Raw genomic sequence first — 17,017 nt, 5'->3', positions numbered from 1 at the left:
CGTCCCCTTAAGATATTCTGACTACCGCCAATGTCCCACACGGTGTCACCAGTTGGGGTTTGATTGTAGCAGAATTTTCTAAATACAGCAGTTCAATACATTTATACATGACACGATAACTTATGACACTCGGTATGATTTCCTAGTCAAGACATTTCTGCTGTTTCCAACCTTAAAATTTGGCAACCGGGCAGCTGATATGCGCCTCCATTTACACCCAGGTACTACTCAAGTTCACAGAGATTAAGTCATTTAAAAAAACCAAAATATCACAAACAAATTACTCGTGCTCTGAGAAGAGAAAGCTTGGGAGGAACAAAGAAAGGCAGCCATAATTATTTCTTGGTGAGGATAGCATGTCAATGGGCCACTGTCCCTCTGCTGGCCAGTCCCCTGGGCCTATCAGACATTAAAATTACACCCAAATTATTTGGTTTTCTTTTGCTGTATGGTTGCAAAAATCATATTTGCTGGTGGTGCGTTATGACAATGTTGGTACAATGTTGGTGTTTACATCTGTCTGCAGGAAGACGGCAAGGTTTTTAATACACAGTAATTAAGCAAATGTACAGTATGAATACGAGGTTGTTGGCAGAGATTTAAATTAGGTCAGAAATGGAATACATCAATCGCAACCCATATGTGCATCTTGTTTTTTCCTTTTTTTTCCCCCCCGACCCCCCTTCCTCAGCCATCTTTGCTCAGAAGCTTGGCGATGAAGCAGCTTGAAGACTGCAGAAGTGTGATATGTGAAAATCACATTTGCAGATGAGCTTGAAACTCCTTTTTAATATTCAGATATCAGACGTTCTGCACTGAAAAGCTCGCTAAGACGATTCGGGGAAGAAAAAGCAAGATCCGCGTCATTAAGGGAATCGTTGGAGGCTTGGTTTACTTTTTACATATTTCACAAAAATGTACAACGAAGTAAAACATCACCGGTTATCGGTGATAACAATGCAAATTTTTGTCACAGAGCGCAGGAAGATTCTGTCAAAATCCAAAGTCGCCCCCCTGCCCCCCCTCCCTATGGCTTAACACCCTCAGCTTATTGGGGCTTTGATTTCTTTCATTTTTCACTGAGAAGTCACACGGGCGGTAAAAGGTATGTTTGCCATGAGGCATTAAAAACATAGCTTGCCAATTGCGCATCAAACACACCAGCCCGTGGATGATGGAGGGAAGCCCACTTGGCGCCCAGGATGCCGATACGGCATCCGCGCTGCCACAAATCTCATCGTCAACCAACAATCACTTGTTTAAGTCAGCACCACAAAGAAAAGTCGGCTTGATGACCTTGTCTAGCGCTGAAAAGCACCGGGAACACAACCACGCCACCACAGGGTGTTTTTCCTTTCTCATCCCTCTTCCTCAGATGGGCACAGGAGTACTTTGACAAAAATGTTGCTGCTGTACAGACCCTCAACCCATTCAGTGGATGACAGAATATAGCCTCTGCAATTCCCCTGACCGCCTTCGTTTCACTGTGTCTTAGCCGTGTGCTAAATTTGTCTCGGTGCCATTTTAATTACATCCAAGACAATCTTTATGATGGTATTCAGTAAAAACACCAATCTGCAAAAAAGGTGATAAGTAGGAACACCATCCAGCTTTGGTATCAGTAATAAACAGACACTTAATTGAATAATTTGACCTAAGAGGCTGATGTGGGGAAATGGCGTGTTGATATTAAAAATTACAGAATTTGGAATATTGAATACAGCTGAGTGTTTTGCGTGACGCAGTGCATTTGGCTGCTTGCCCGCCAACTCGCCAAGTGGGCTACAGGGTGAGTTTTTGCAGAGCTGATAAGCCACTGGTAGCCCACTAGCACTCAGATGTATGTGTACATTCTTGCCAGAGGAACGCTGGCTTTAGTCTCTGTGCGCGCCTGTTTGTATGGACAAGGAGGGAGGGGAAGAGAAACAAATGCGCGAGCGTCCGCATGCAAACATCCTCTGCCGCAAACATTAACACACACCTATGAACGCACATGCAAAGAGGCTTTCCGCATAGCTTTCGAGGCAATGACACAAGACGACTTCTTGTTAAGGGATAGCTGTCAGAGGACAATGTCTCCGATTCAACAATTGCTCAGAGATCTTTAAAAAAAAAAAAAAAAAAAAAGCGCAAAATCCTTTATTCTTCATCTTCTCTCAATCTCTTGCTCACCGTCCGTTCACAGTTCAAGACTCACCGGTATGACTGCTTGCAATTTGGCAAAGGAGACAATTTGCAGATGCAGCAGTTATCAATCCGAACAGACACGCAATCCGGGTCCAATGTCACTTCTCCTCATTATGTTAATGGTTAATACATGCAAATGAAAACATTCGAGCAATTTGATTTCTTTGAAGATAGTTTGGCATATTGTCTTAGCCATAATGACGGCACACTTTTCTCCCTAGCTTCGATTTTTGCAGGGCTGGTTTGTTCATTTTTATCAGCTCTGTGTTTATTTCTAGAGCTACTAGTAGGTGTTTTTCACCTTCCCCTCACTATTTAACTAATTACGATTCAGGTACCATAAGCAGATTTTTCACGCTATTGGTGTTTTTCTTAATTAAGAAACAAATGAATTCTCCCCAGCAAAATAGATGGAACAACGGGATAGGGTGCCAGAGGCCAGATGCGGCGCTACTTAATTAGAAGTCACCCCATTGTCTGAGGTTTTTAATGAAGCTCCAATCTAAATGGATATCAAAAAAGCTTCTAGTGCAGAAGAAAAAAAAACGTGCAGAGGATGGCCATTTAAAATAATAAGGAAATAAAGATAATGAAAGACAAAAGACATGTACTGGCAGCCATTGCTCCCACCTTCAGTTCGTTGCGAGCAGTGCTCCCTTCACCTCTGGATGAGCCCTATTAAAGCGGTACCATCTCTCACCTGCCCCACCTGCCTGAAGCCATGTCTAATGTTCTGCCAAACCAACATGGATACACGCTTTTCAACTTGTCATCAAAGTGGAAGTTTCATTACCCTGTGGATGCTTATCAACTAAGTGAGGCAGCCGTCTACTTCCTGTCTCGACTGGAAAAAGAGCTGAGGCGAGCTGAATCCATGTTTGTGATATCATTGTAATTTGTGATAGGCTGGTGTTTTGTTCCGGGAAGACCGACACAAACTTCCAATTAGCTGGAACAAATTGTCACCTCGGTGTAACATACGCAGTCGAAATGGTGGTAGACAAATCGGGTCGGCCCCGTGAAGACCAATCGTCAGCCTCAGTGACGCTGGCATCCTGGGAAGCGAAGATGATAACATCGGGACTGCTTTGACTGAAATAAAAACCCATAGAATGCCCATATGTGCTGCCAACCTCATCAGTCCTTCTTCAGACAGCATGGCTTAGGAGCTCCCAAAGGATGGGCCAGTGCCCACTGATACAAGCCCAGCAACCATCTTGTCCATGCCAAGTATCGCTGCGCCCAGGGGCTGTGCCATCAATGCCATGACTTGTGCCAGAGTGCCCCCCCAACTCCCCCAACCTTCCCAGGAATCCATTTCAAAGGCTTTTTCTTTTAATGGATCAGGTATACATTCTGATTTTTCTTTCACTTTCTAATGTGCTGTATGAAAAAGCTGATGGAGGCCAGCATTGAACTATTTTTTTAAAGACATTATTGATTTCAAATTAAAGAGATGAGGGGGAAAACATTCTTTAAAAAAAATACTCATGCTATGTTATTGATTTGAATGTACTCATACACGATTGGGTACATCAACAGCGGAGTGTCAATCAAAACATAAAATGTCTGCCTAGATGTGTTGAGATACGGTAAATTGGCTTTGCAGAGCAGAACCTGACAACAAATTTCATTGCATGTGCGAATCTGGACAAAACTGTAACTATACTTATTATTCAGATGCATAATATTAGCAGAAAAATGGGGAGGGGAGGGGTCATTTTTCACATCTATAATCATTAATTACCATAATCCTCTGGCTGTTCACTCGTGTGCTTTCCTCATTTACATCGTTACTTGTTTATTTATATCTTTGAATGAGATTAGAGGGGGAGATTACTAGGCGCAAAACACATGAATAGCATTCAAAGACTGAAGGATAATGTAAGTCTTTTGGTGATTCCTCAGCTCCTTTCAAATGTAACGGTGGAGTATTAGGACAATACAAGTGGATGTACTCCATATAGTGTGACAACAATAATACAAAATCCTCAGGGGGTGAGCTCCCATGTAAACACTCCAGCTCAACACACACTTGAATGCGGTGTCCTCATATGCAAGAGAAATTAGCTTAGATCCTGATGAGGGGACAGGAAAGCAGCAGTTCAGAGAAATTGCAAGACCAAAATAGAGATGTCCATGGTTAGGTATCCGTACAAAGTGTTTTATTGTTCTCACTGTTTCTGGAAGCACTCTTGGGGACCATCAGCTACGAGTTTACAAGAAACACTATATCCTGATTATATGAGGCAAAGTTGTGGATACAAATACTCAAAACTCAACAAGATATTAGATACAATAGATAGATAGGAAGGTTATTAGGTAAGTAAGTAGGCAGGTTGTTTTTTTTTTTTTTTTACCTACAAGGGAAATTTGCTTTGCTAATGACTTCAACTAACCAAAACCACAAAATAAACACTAAACACACACACGGTGTTAGGAAAGGCTCACACATTGCATCAGCGATGTTGAACAAATAATACCTGTGTGTGTGTGTGTGTGTGTGTGTGTGTGTGTGTGTGTGTGTGTGTGTGTGTGTTCACGCGCGCATGCACACACACACACAAACACACACACAAGTATAAGGTGGCGGGATTTTAAAACTTCAGACAAACACTACGCTATATGACAAATCAAGAAAGAACACAGAAATACAATCAGATGAATGCTCAAATTACACAGGCATAAATAATATAAGCGTTCTTTTGACAAATAAACTGCAAGGTGCATTTATTTGCCGCTGCAAATGAGAAGACGGATCCAAGCAGTTGGCTAATTATTTATCCTGCTGGCTTTATAGCTCTCATTAATTTCCTCTCTCTCTTTCTTTACCTTGCATTGGAAGTCTGAAGTCAACCTGCATCTGGTGCTGATAACGCTGGGGTCTCAGCTGCCCCCTCTCAGCCTCCCCTCAAAACACACATCTCCTAATGAAAGGAACCTTTCATACACATTTGCTCAATGATGCCATTTGACACAGCACTTTACGTGCCAAATGCAAAAAGATGAGGAAAGAAAAATAGCGTCTAAGTACATTGTCCAGATGTGGGGTGCATCTGTCGTCGCGTGTTTCAATGCAAATGAAAGTGGGCGATCAATTTATGTTTTTCAATTTTCATTTAAATAATATGGGTGACGGAAACTGTCATTTCTCCTACCCAATCAATAAAGGGAGGTAACAATAATAAAAATGTATACTATATGCTATATTGTATATGCTGCTGTCTATACTGCAAAATTCAACCATTCATCCATTCTCTGAATTGACAAACAGTGGATGAATCAATGAAAAAATGAATCAAGAACATCTTGGAATGTACTACAATAAGCTGGAGTTGATTTGTTTTCATTGAATACCCTGTTGAATCCACAACTAATGAAATGATAAGACTGATCATGTCAGTTTTTATATCTGCAATCTGAAATGCATTCCTCAAGTTGACAATTTAGGGCAATTTAAATGGTTCCTGCAAAAAGATTTCTTATTTCTTATTTTAATAAGTTAAACAAAATAACTCCACCCATCCACTTTCTAATCCTCTTATCCTCACAAGGGGCGCGGGCATGCTGGAGCCTAAACCAGCTGTCATCGGGCAGTAGGCGGGGGTCCCCCTGAACTGGTTGCCAGCCAATCGCAGACCACACATAGACGAACAACCATTCGCGCTCAGGATCACACCGAAAGACAATTTAGTGTGTTCCATTAAACTGTCATGCATATTTTTGGAATATGGGAGGAAACTGCAGGGCACAAAATAACCCTTAGATTGGAATTCATTTGAATTGAAGAGGTGCTGGTGATTTGTTAACTCTTCTGTCTCCCTTCATCATTGTCTTACTTGTCCTCTCCAACTGCCAGTCAGAATGTAGACTGAAACTGGCTCAGTTTGGTGCTTTCAAGAGATCACACCCCAGCAGTTTAGAATTAAGGCTATCTGCCATTTCGTAATGGCCCAATCTGGCTCACTGCAACCTTCATCGCGCTTAGCCACTCTCTCTCTCTCTCGCTCCTCCACCTGTCCATCACATTTAGCCTATCACAACCATGACAGCAAAAAACGTCACTTTCAACAACCGCAGCATCAATGCACCGACAAACCAAACAACAAATGTTCACCATTTCTTCAAGGCAGTGCACGAGCAGAGGCTCCACACAGGTTGCACTTTCAAATGCAGCCGTCATACACAGTGGGCGGAAATTGGTGCAAAACCAATATTGTCAACTTGTGCTGACTTCAAACAAAAGTCAGATGGCAGAACGGTTGCTCAGCTGTACCACCGTTGCTTTATACAAAAAGAGAAAGAATTTTGGCATAGTTCCTCTAATATTGCAGTCTGCAGGCTAACAAAACTACAGTTCCAAGAAAACGAAAATAAAATATAATATATGTAATGTTTAATGTATTAAACACGGGACTTGACATAAACATCCGCCAACCCACCAAATGCGAATGAATTTCCTCAGTGGGTGGCAGAGGTAGGTAGTAACTAACTTACTGTTCCATAACTTTTTGGATAAAATTCGACTTACAAAGCAGTTTTAATGCAACATATTTTTTTCTTTTACTAGAGTATTTACATTGTGTCAAGAAGTAATGGTACTTTCACGCTGCTACATTGCGTTAGATTCCGCTCGCTACTTTTATTTATCAGTCAATATTTGCTTGATACGATCTATTAGGTTTGGCTCATCAGAGAGACTTCCTCATTGAGTGCAAACCACTAGTGACGGTTGACTCCATTTCACCAATCAAATGGCATCGGGCAGCCACATGACCGCACACGTTTTCACAGGCCTGTCAAAGTGACTCGTAAAGGGGGGACTGAGGGGCGTGCGACTCGTGTTTACATTTCAGACTATGAGAAGGGAGAGCTTTACCCTGCATTGCTTGTCTGTGTCTGCCCAAATGTGGAAATTTCAGCCCTTTCGAATTTTTGGCGTGAATACTGTACTTTTGTCTCTCTCTCCCAGTAACTCTCTCACACTCTCTCTCACTCAAACACACATTAGGGTTGTTTTGCACGTCCCATAAAACTGGGCTACCAAATACTGCAAACCCATTCCTGATCAATGAATCTGGTCAAGAAAACAGCATGTAATTTGAATGTGAGTGGTTACTTCTGAGCACCGCCGCATCCCAGTTATAAAATGGTGTGCACATTTGTTCAACCCAATTTTTTTTGTTTCGTCTTTACCTCTCTTCTCAAAAATATTTTCAAACATTCAATTGAGTCGTACAGGGGATAGATCACATTAATGCTAGAAAATGTTTTGAAGTGATTTATTTTGGTTTCCTTTCATTTTTTATGTCACAAAAATGTGGCATTTCAACAGTGGTGTGTAGACTTTATATCCACTGTACCCATGTCTTGGTGAGCCTACTGATCTGTTTAACAAAGGAAACAAAATTGTATCAGACCATTAATTAAGGCTGAATTTGCGGTAATTTGTTATTTTATTAAGGTTGTAATAATTTATTTCTTCATGAAGATTTTATTTATTATTGTTTTGTATTAAGTGATACTGATAAGGGTGGCATGGTGGTTTAGCACATCAGAGGTTGTGGGTTCGAATCGATGATGAAAAAAAACATTAAGGACCATGAAATGTCCCCTGCTCATCAAGGGTGAACGTGCAAAGACGGCAAGTTCCAATAAACCCGCCATCTTCACCTTTCTAATGTGGCAACGAACTATCTGGCTCCCATGAAGTCAGCACAGTTTGACAAGGATAAATGAATAAATATTTGTTAATTAAAGGTATTGTAACATCTTCCAAGGATGACGGGATACATTACTCAGTGAACTCACGTTTATTGACAACAAAACACATCTACTGTATGGCTGCAGTTAACATGGCGAAAACAATTCCCGAACAGCACACACTTTTTTTTAGCTCTCTCTCTCTCTCTCTCTCTCTCTCTCTCTCTCTCTCTCTCTCTCTCTCTCTCTCTCTCTCATTCCCACAATTCTTCCACAGCAACACACAACAATAAAACACACTCTATTTGGAAAATAATGCAAAAATTGAATTCTTCAGACATATTAAACAACTGGAGAAGAACATTCTAAATATCCAAAAATGAAATTAGCATCTTCAAAAAACATGTTGAAAATGATGAAACTAAAAGTCTGGGAAAACATTGCTTTACATCTATATTTTTTTTCTTGGAAAAAAATGATTGAATTTGAATCATAAAAACTGCCATTCTTCATTAAAATTAATTGGTTTTTAAAATGGAAATGGAATTTAGTGGGGTTTGTCTTTACTGTTTATTGACCTACAGACATATACAGGTATGCATGTTTTCCTACACTCCGTTCAGGCATAGAACGTTTTTAACATTTAAAGTTAAACTCAAAGATTTCACATGACATATTGTACGTACAGGTTAACGACGCAGACTTAAGTGGAAGAACTTACCCCAGTTCTGTTTCAAGCTCTAACATAACTATCAGTACAGTGAGGGTCATGGGCCTGGTTGGTCAAGATAAAGGAAATCCTGATGAAATGAACCATGAGGAAGCAGAGAGTTTTGCTCTCAAATGATGGAAGAAACCCAGGAGAGTGAGATTGTTACAGTGTGGTATTGACCTGAGAGACCAAAATTTCAGGTAAAGGTTCCATTGTTCAGTTGTTAAAGAAAAAAAAAATCACCAAATATTTCACCACTTAATGTGGCTAAATGATGGATGAGCGTTTTATCTTGGTATATTTTCATTTGCAGTATTCAATTGATTTCAGAAAGTAAAAGTATCATCTACGAGAGTGATATTTAAAATACTTAGGGTCAATATTGACTGACAACAAAAAGGGCTGCTATCAATATTTTTTGCGACCAGATTTGAGCAGTGACACAAATCAGTATTTACCATTTCTACATCTGAGACATGCACTGTGTTGCCACCATTGAGCAGGTCAATATACATCGCTTCTCCACCAAAGGATTATAGTGCTTATCTGAAATGATATTCAATAAAGTATGACCACAGAAATATGGAGTGGAGTGTTCCTGCTCAGATCTGCCTTGTGCTGAAGAAAAAAAAAAAAGAAACACTTTATTGGAGTTAAGATCCAAGTCAAGATTACCTGGAGAAAAAGCAGTTAGATGTCTGCTCTACTGCAACATTGTCCGATTTATTCTAAGGAGCAGATCACATGTCTTGTTTCCCACACGCCGTGGGAGTGGAACAGGATACGTTTATGAAATACAGAGATTCTTCAGTAGCTTCCACAGTTCAGTGCATGTATTTGCTAGGCCTGCATGTTTGCAGAATAAAAGTAACTAACGTGACTTATTTGAAAGCCCCACAATCCAAGCTGCCAGTAAAGCATTACTGGTACTGGTCCTAATGTGATGCTTTACACTCACATTATCACCAAGGTGCACAGAATGATACTACTCAGTCATTTGCGTGGCCTAATTAGCTGCTGCAACTTGCCTACTGCTGCGCCATCCATTTAGAGCTCCTTGCAAAACGGCCAACATTAACTGCATGATGAAGCTATCGGAAAGACAACCAGCATGTTTAACTGAATTGTTCTGGAAACAAAGTGTGCCGGAATCATGAAATATACTGTAAATGTACGGTACAGTCGCCTACAGCGGACCCTATACATGTGTAACTGAAGTAGTTGGGTAGAAGAGTAACAAGCTGAGTACAGTCAGAACGCTAGCCACAAAGTTTTGTGGAAATCAGGAGTGTCGTTTTTCCATGCACCAAAACAATACAAACAGGACAATACTGCTTGCCTTTGTGTACTCATGATTTGCAGTCGCTCCTCCACACACACACACACACACACACACACACACACACACACACACACACACACACACACACACACACACACACACACACACACACACACCATTAACCCTGCTGTGCACAGTATTGTAGAGCTTTTCTTGTCAAGCATTTGATAAAGCCTTCAGTGAGTGTGGTTGGAGCATTTGGACTGAGTGTCTGCTGAGAAGTGTGGGGTCTGTCGGGTCTGCCACACACACTGTAAGTACATACTAATTAACTGATGTATGCAGGACCTCATCCATGTTGGAGGGGTATCAAAAAGCAATCAACGCCCCATCCCTTATGAGCCACAGAGATTCACATTGTCGATGGAAAGATGATGTGTCGCTGGACCCCTTCTCAGCTTTGCGAGCCATCATAACGCAGCGCAATCAAAAGATATTATGCCTTCATCTTAACCCCAAAGCCACAAAGAATAGGAAAAAAAAAAAGCAGAGGAAATGTTGAGTTCATCATTTCTATAGCAGTCTGATGATTTTGACGGTTGCTCTTCTGAAAAGGGCTACTGCAAAGAAATAGAAATTTGAGAATTGGCCTGTGGGTGAAACAAAAAAAAAACAATAATAATAATAATAATAATAGTAATAATAATAATAATAATAATAATATGGATGCAAAAGAGAGAAAATTGTTTATTTGTTTCAAGCAAGGTCGATGAGGCTAGGTATTATGTGGTTGGACATGACTGGACCTGCCATGTTACGAGCTGGGGTGGCACAGAATGTATGTAAAGATTTTATTGAGACAGGTGTCACGTTAAAATGTAACAAAGAGATGATGATTGGAATGACAAAAATTAGACTACAATGCAAGAGTGACATCTTGCAAATGTATCTTGTATAAAATGCCAAAAGTAGATGTGAGCATTGATCCAAACCTACTGCCTCTGCTGTGTACGAGGGACAGCAATTTATTTTTTTTTTTGCTTCAGGCCTACATTTTAAAAGTCGAGTTGAGCTACAGTACATGCAGAAACAATATGCAGAGCACTATCATCAATCAATGAACATGCCCTTTCATTATCTCTTTTGACCTGAGGCCATACAGCCAATTCATTTCAGTAAAGACTTTTAGCTGCAAGCTCCAGTGGAGAGAGGCATGTCACACAAAGACCATCAGTTAGCAACGTACCGAAAGGGACCCTGTATCACCATCTTATCTTCAAAGGACTGGGCAGGGGCTCAGGGGAGCTGTGCCACCGCCTCGCATCGACATAGACACACACAGGGCTGGAGGGGGGGGGCTGGACCCACTCGCAGGAACCAGAGATCTCTCGGCCAGCACCCAGGCCTGGACCCGCCTCCAACTCGCCCGGGGAGAACAGGCAGGGTTCCTGCACACGCGGCACAACATCAGTGAGCTCATGGGCCTCCCCTCCCCTGCTTCATCTCTTGCTCTCCCTCCCACCATCTCCTCTACAGCCCCCCCCCACCCTTTGCCGACTGGCTAGCCATTTGCTTCCTGGCTTCAGCTTGGTGGAGGGGATGGGATCTGAACTCAACTTAGACACAGAGTTTCCACATTTCACAGATGGCAGTGAGAGGCTTTGCATGGAGGTGAGGAAACAGCGAGAGGAGACAGAAAGAAAAAAGGGAGAGAGGAAGCCGCAGCACCGGCGCCGAAGCGAGGCCGATTTCACACCGTGGCAGAGTGCACTAAAGCAGGCCGCCGTTAATCCACTCACTGAGGGAAAGGCCTGGAGCTATTCCACCGCCCAACCGCCATCTCCATCCACAAACCCATAAATGGTGCATTATACAAGCAGGCTTCAGAGACACTGTTGATATGCTGATAGGTGATGGACAAAGACCAAAGCAGCCACAGGAGCCAAGCCGCATACACGACTGAAGGCTTTAGCGCTGGACAGACGAGCCCGCATGTATTCAAGCATGATCTCTGTACCTGCTGAGGTGCAAACTGAGAGCGCTTAAATCTGCCTTGCGTATCAAGGTTAGCTCAGGATCCCGTCTGGGTACAGTGATGGGCATCAAGCATACTAACACGCCCACAAAGCAGCTTTTCTCTCACCCCCATTGACACTGTGACTTCGTATCTGTAGAGTTACCAAAAGTCTGAGAAGATGAGTCATTGAACTTCTGAAAGGCGGTCATTATGAATGAAAGAAGACAGGAAATATATAAACATGAGGGAATTTAAATAAATTGCCACAAAGAAAATGACAGAGAGTTCAGTGAATTGTGTAACGATAAGGCAGCGACCAGGCTGAGCCGCAAAATGAGATGTTTTACATGAAGCGAGCAGCGGTCTAGATTAGGGCGCCATCCTGTTTGGACATGAAGCCAATTGGGTCACTATCACATGTCGAGAAAATTTGAAAGATAAGTGAGAACTATGAGAATTGTTCTAATCCAACTGTAACAAAAGGCTGAAGTATATTGGCTTTTCCCCTAAGAGGCACTGTATGATAAGAATCTTTGATGAAAGAAGTTCATTAGTTGCGCACAGTGTAATGTAACATGCTGTATTAAGAGCCTAAGACAACCTACAGCGAGACAGTCTCTCAATGAAGCCTCAAGCATTTAATGGACATCATTAGTTGAAAACATATAAGAGATAATTATGCTCATTACAAACCCACCCTGAGTCTTTGACAAGAAGGCCGTCATATCCACCACTTCAAACAAACAAAGAGTTGTTGTCTCCTCACATAAATGATGTCCACTTCCATTGGGATGGGAAGATTAGGATTTGTATTGTTTGGCTAATGCCTCTGAATGGAGGCTACATTTTGCACAATGAAAACTCGATTAAAAGAAGATTCACGTTTGTTGAATTTGACTTCCATCGACAAAGCCGCTTCATTCCAAGGGAGACCCTGATGTGGAAAGCAGCTCGGTACAAAGCTAATGGATGCGTCACTTATGACCATGGACCCTCACGAGGGCCAGCTCGTTCTATGAAATATAAGGCAACCTAGCGGGCACATAAGGCTCCACTTAAATGTTACAAAAAACAGAGACAAAAGACCAAATGTCGAAGGGAACAGAGGCACTGAGGGTAGGAGGCAACCACGAAATACTTGTGTTTATTTACAATATGCAGCCAAATATCTTATGTCCTAATTCAATGCTGCTCTTTCTCCAGAACCACGGAACAACACTCCATGAAGATACCAACCCCAGAGCACACACACGCACACACTCTGGCCCCTTTGCTCCACAAACACATAATATGGGGGTGCCGTCTTATCAGATTCAACTTACAATAACAGATCGCTTCAAGTCAAAGCTGTTGTTTAACTTACTCCGTCCCCTGGGAAAATTCAGTTCAAACAAGTCAAGAGACATCTGCCAGTCGACTGCAGCTGATGATGTCAACGGGTCTCTGTCGGTACCAGATTCCTCCAGCGCTTTCAATCATTCCCTGTGAGATTACTGCAATAGGATATTACTGTACAAACTATGACCATGTGTCCTGTTGCCACAAAGCTTGGCAACATATTACAGTTTGTCAAAGGCAGCTATTGCCAGCGAGAGATAGATACAGAGAGGAGAGAAGCCATTGACCTTTGTGTCCTTCATATTTGCCTAGCTTCCCCTCAACCCCAATCTTGAGAGTGAAATCATCTGATCCCAAACTAACTGTCAACTGGCTTGTGATGGTGGCAAAGCCGGCGGACATCAATCAATCAGATTTTCTCCTCGTCTATCAGAGAAGGCTTTTTTCCTCCTGTTTTTCTCAAGCTTATCATCTGACCCTGTTTCTGAAGCTTTAAAAAAAAAAAAAAAACGTGATTATGGCCAAATGTATGTCTCGGAGATTCACAGCCACTTCTTGGACGGAGCGCCATAGTGATGATTGTAGCTTTTCAGTATCTGCCACTTAATTCTGCTGTCATTCTGGAAATCGCGAACTTGAGCCTATTATCCTTGGTTTTCAGGAATGCGTGAAGCGCAGATAAAAATCCAATCTGATACCATGAAACAAAAATGCCATTTTAGCTGGCTTACACTTGCTCGGTGTCAACAGTTTTCAGTAATTACTAGATAAGCATTCTCTGAAATGCGCAAATAAAATAGGCTAATTCTGAAATAATAGCGACTGCTTTTCTCCCTGGATGTTTACTCTCTCAGTCACTTAGCAAGGCCTGCTTTGAGATAATAAGTAGCAGATGTGCACGTTGCGTCTTGTCACTTCTTTTGTCACAAACACCGTCTTAGTTGATCTTCATAAGTCATAGAAAATATAATCAATAGTTATCAACCAGTTTCAATTAGAAGTGCGCTACGACAATTTTGTTGCAGCACTGCTAATCACATGCAGAACGATGCAGCCCCGATCTCATGAGGTGTAAGCTGTGCAGTCAACGGCTTTAGTAGCTTTGAAATGGCGGAAATCAAAACACAGCTTTTTCAAAGTATTAACACGTTTTGAAGTTTGTTTCATATTTTAAGCATATTTGACATAAATTGTTTATCTATTTACAAAGCCTTGTCATTAGCTATTTTCCAGTGAACCCTTAAGATGGGTTTCATGCCATTCGTCTGGCAGAAAATGCTGATGTACAAATTGAACTGAAAGGCTTGTTGCCTTAATCCTCTGTTGCCACCTATGCCTTAACTATCCTCAGAGCCTGGCGCATTTCATCCAAATGTAAAGTTCTGCAATGCGCTTTTAACCCCCCACAAGAAAAAAAAAAAAAAAACATATCCAGTAATTCCTGCCAAGCTCCAGATTTGGCCCCAACAGCTATTAGGGTGTCACTCTGTGATGTGCAAGCTACGACCATTCTTTGGAAATGATGTTCACCAAATTATCCCCTCCATGACAGTTTGGACATGAATGCATTTTCTGCTGATTAAAGTACGTTGTGACAATGCTTAATAACAGAGTTATCTTTTTTTAGGAGTTGTTTTCCTTCTCAACTGTCAAAATTCAGTCAAAACCAAAACATAATATCTGCATTCGTGCTTTGATTGATTGGAATCAATCAAACAGAACAAATCGAAACAGAATCGAAATTGGCCTATTAGACACACTGAGTCAAATTATTTTTAAATAATTTTTATGGTGGAAGATGGACAGAGATAAAGCTGAATACTTTATTTCCTGACAATGTCAGAAACAAGCTCTCGGTGTATGCAAATCTAAAATGATGGTGGCCTACAGAGAAGCGTGATGAAACCACTCTGCATACAGTAGTCGCAATAGAGAACCTCAAAACCATTTGGGGGCATTAAAACAACTGCAGTACCCCTCAACCCCTTAATTGTGCAATGGCTTCATTCCTAATCTATGTGCATCACCAAGGTGAAAGGAACAGTGCTAGTTAAATGAAAGAAGAATTCATGATGTGTGGCAGCCTCTCTTCTCAGCCTCACTATTTCCTCTCTTGGCTGGGCTAGAGAATGTTAAATGAGGCAATTGTGTCCCGGAGGCAAGAAGAAGATGAAAAAAAAGCAGGCATTGCCCCTGCTCCAACCCTAAGGAACATTCTGCAGCATGATGAGCTTCATCCAAACACCCTGGCCTGCCATTTTACCTAAATAGCTCAGAATGAAGCGTGCCTATGATGGAAACAGACCGCTTTGCTTTGCATTTACATGTGAAACACATGGAGACCTATAATAATTACGCAGAGACCTGCGTCATAGCTAACATACAACATTTTTAGTTATTGCTGCAGACAGCATCGATTCTTTTGAAGTATAAATAATCATTTGTTTAATTATGTTTCTGAATATGGGAATAATTAGTCGAAGCAAAATATAATAAGAGCATGCCAACTGAATTTGGACAAATTTAGAATCACTTCATTAAAAAAAAAAAAAAAAAAAAATCCATGCTATGCGTTGCACACACATTTAATGTACAGGAATGTCAACACACATTTGGAGATGGCCAATACATGGACACATATATTTAGATATTTGCTTAATGTACATAATTAATATACGTTTAAATATCCTGCCGGTCCATATTCACATGTATTGAATGTTTTGGAAACGAAACTTTGGTTAAATAATAGTGAAAGCTGCTATGTTTTTTTTTTTTAAGGTTTTCTATTTATACATTTTCTATTTATCACACGATGCAACAAAATTTGCTACAATGATTTTTTTGTTTCTAAGTGTACCAAAAATGGATTGTATATACCATAACAAAAATCAGTTATACAGAGTAGGATGCTGAGTTGGGGCTTTTAATATTCTGTAACTGTGTTTGTCGGAAAGTGATCTCCCCTGCAGTCCCACACTGTCAGCTATACAGACACACTCCACAGTGACACCTCTGATAATCAAAGCTTTGTCTGGGTCTTAAAAGGACGTACTTGAACAACAGCAAGACCAGAGGCCCTCTTTGCTTGTAATGGCCTTTAGACATCAATATTTAAATCTTACATCTCTGTTGTGATTAGAATGTTTCCTCCCCCCAACCCCCTCCCCAACCACACCTCCTGTCCTGCAACAACACGGTGGGGGTAAAATAAAGCCTAAATCAATGATCTTTGAGTCTAAACTAGATTCCGAAGCAGTTTGCCACTCTCGGCAGCAAGATAAGATAAACTCTCTTTGACCTTAGAGATGAAGTTGCCATGACAATCAGGGAGTCCACTTCTTTATTGATATTTTCCTGATGTAACAACAAATGGAACTAGATCCTGTGGTTGATAATGCTGATTAATTATTACCAATATTGATCCCTACAAGCAAGAGCCAACCAAGGCTATTAACTTAAAGCAGGCTGAAAGTCATTCTTACCTAGGGGCTCAGTATGCCTTCTTGATATCAATGAATAAACAGAGAACTATACTGTATAGCTCTCTGTTTATTCATTGATATCAATGGAGGCAGGCCAGAAAAAAAGACATCCTATTTCATACATAATACTACATCTAGCCTATATATTAATTACATTTTAAAATTTATGAAATGTAAAATCTGTTTTCTTCAAAATTACGACAACAAGAGTACCAAAATAAAACCCACACAGTGACAGCCCGGGCAGGCAGTTATTATAATAACAGAAGAATCCAGGAAAGAGGATGATAAAGAGG

The 17,017-nt window shown here is 41.1% G+C and overlaps 1 protein-coding gene across 3 annotated transcripts in view; it reads right to left on the bottom strand.

Moving 5' to 3' along the window:
* zfpm2a (zinc finger protein, FOG family member 2a) overlaps window positions 1-17,017 on the bottom strand; it is a 114,780-nt gene that overhangs the window by 92,348 nt on the left and 5,415 nt on the right. The window lies entirely within an intron of this gene.

The sequence above is a fragment of the Hippocampus comes genome, unplaced genomic scaffold (assembly GCF_001891065.2).
Source record: "Hippocampus comes isolate QL1 unplaced genomic scaffold, H_comes_QL1_v1.1 scaffold327, whole genome shotgun sequence".
NCBI classification, from domain to species: Eukaryota; Metazoa; Chordata; class Actinopteri; order Syngnathiformes; family Syngnathidae; genus Hippocampus; species Hippocampus comes.
This window is presented reverse-complemented; position numbering and strand designations above follow the sequence as displayed.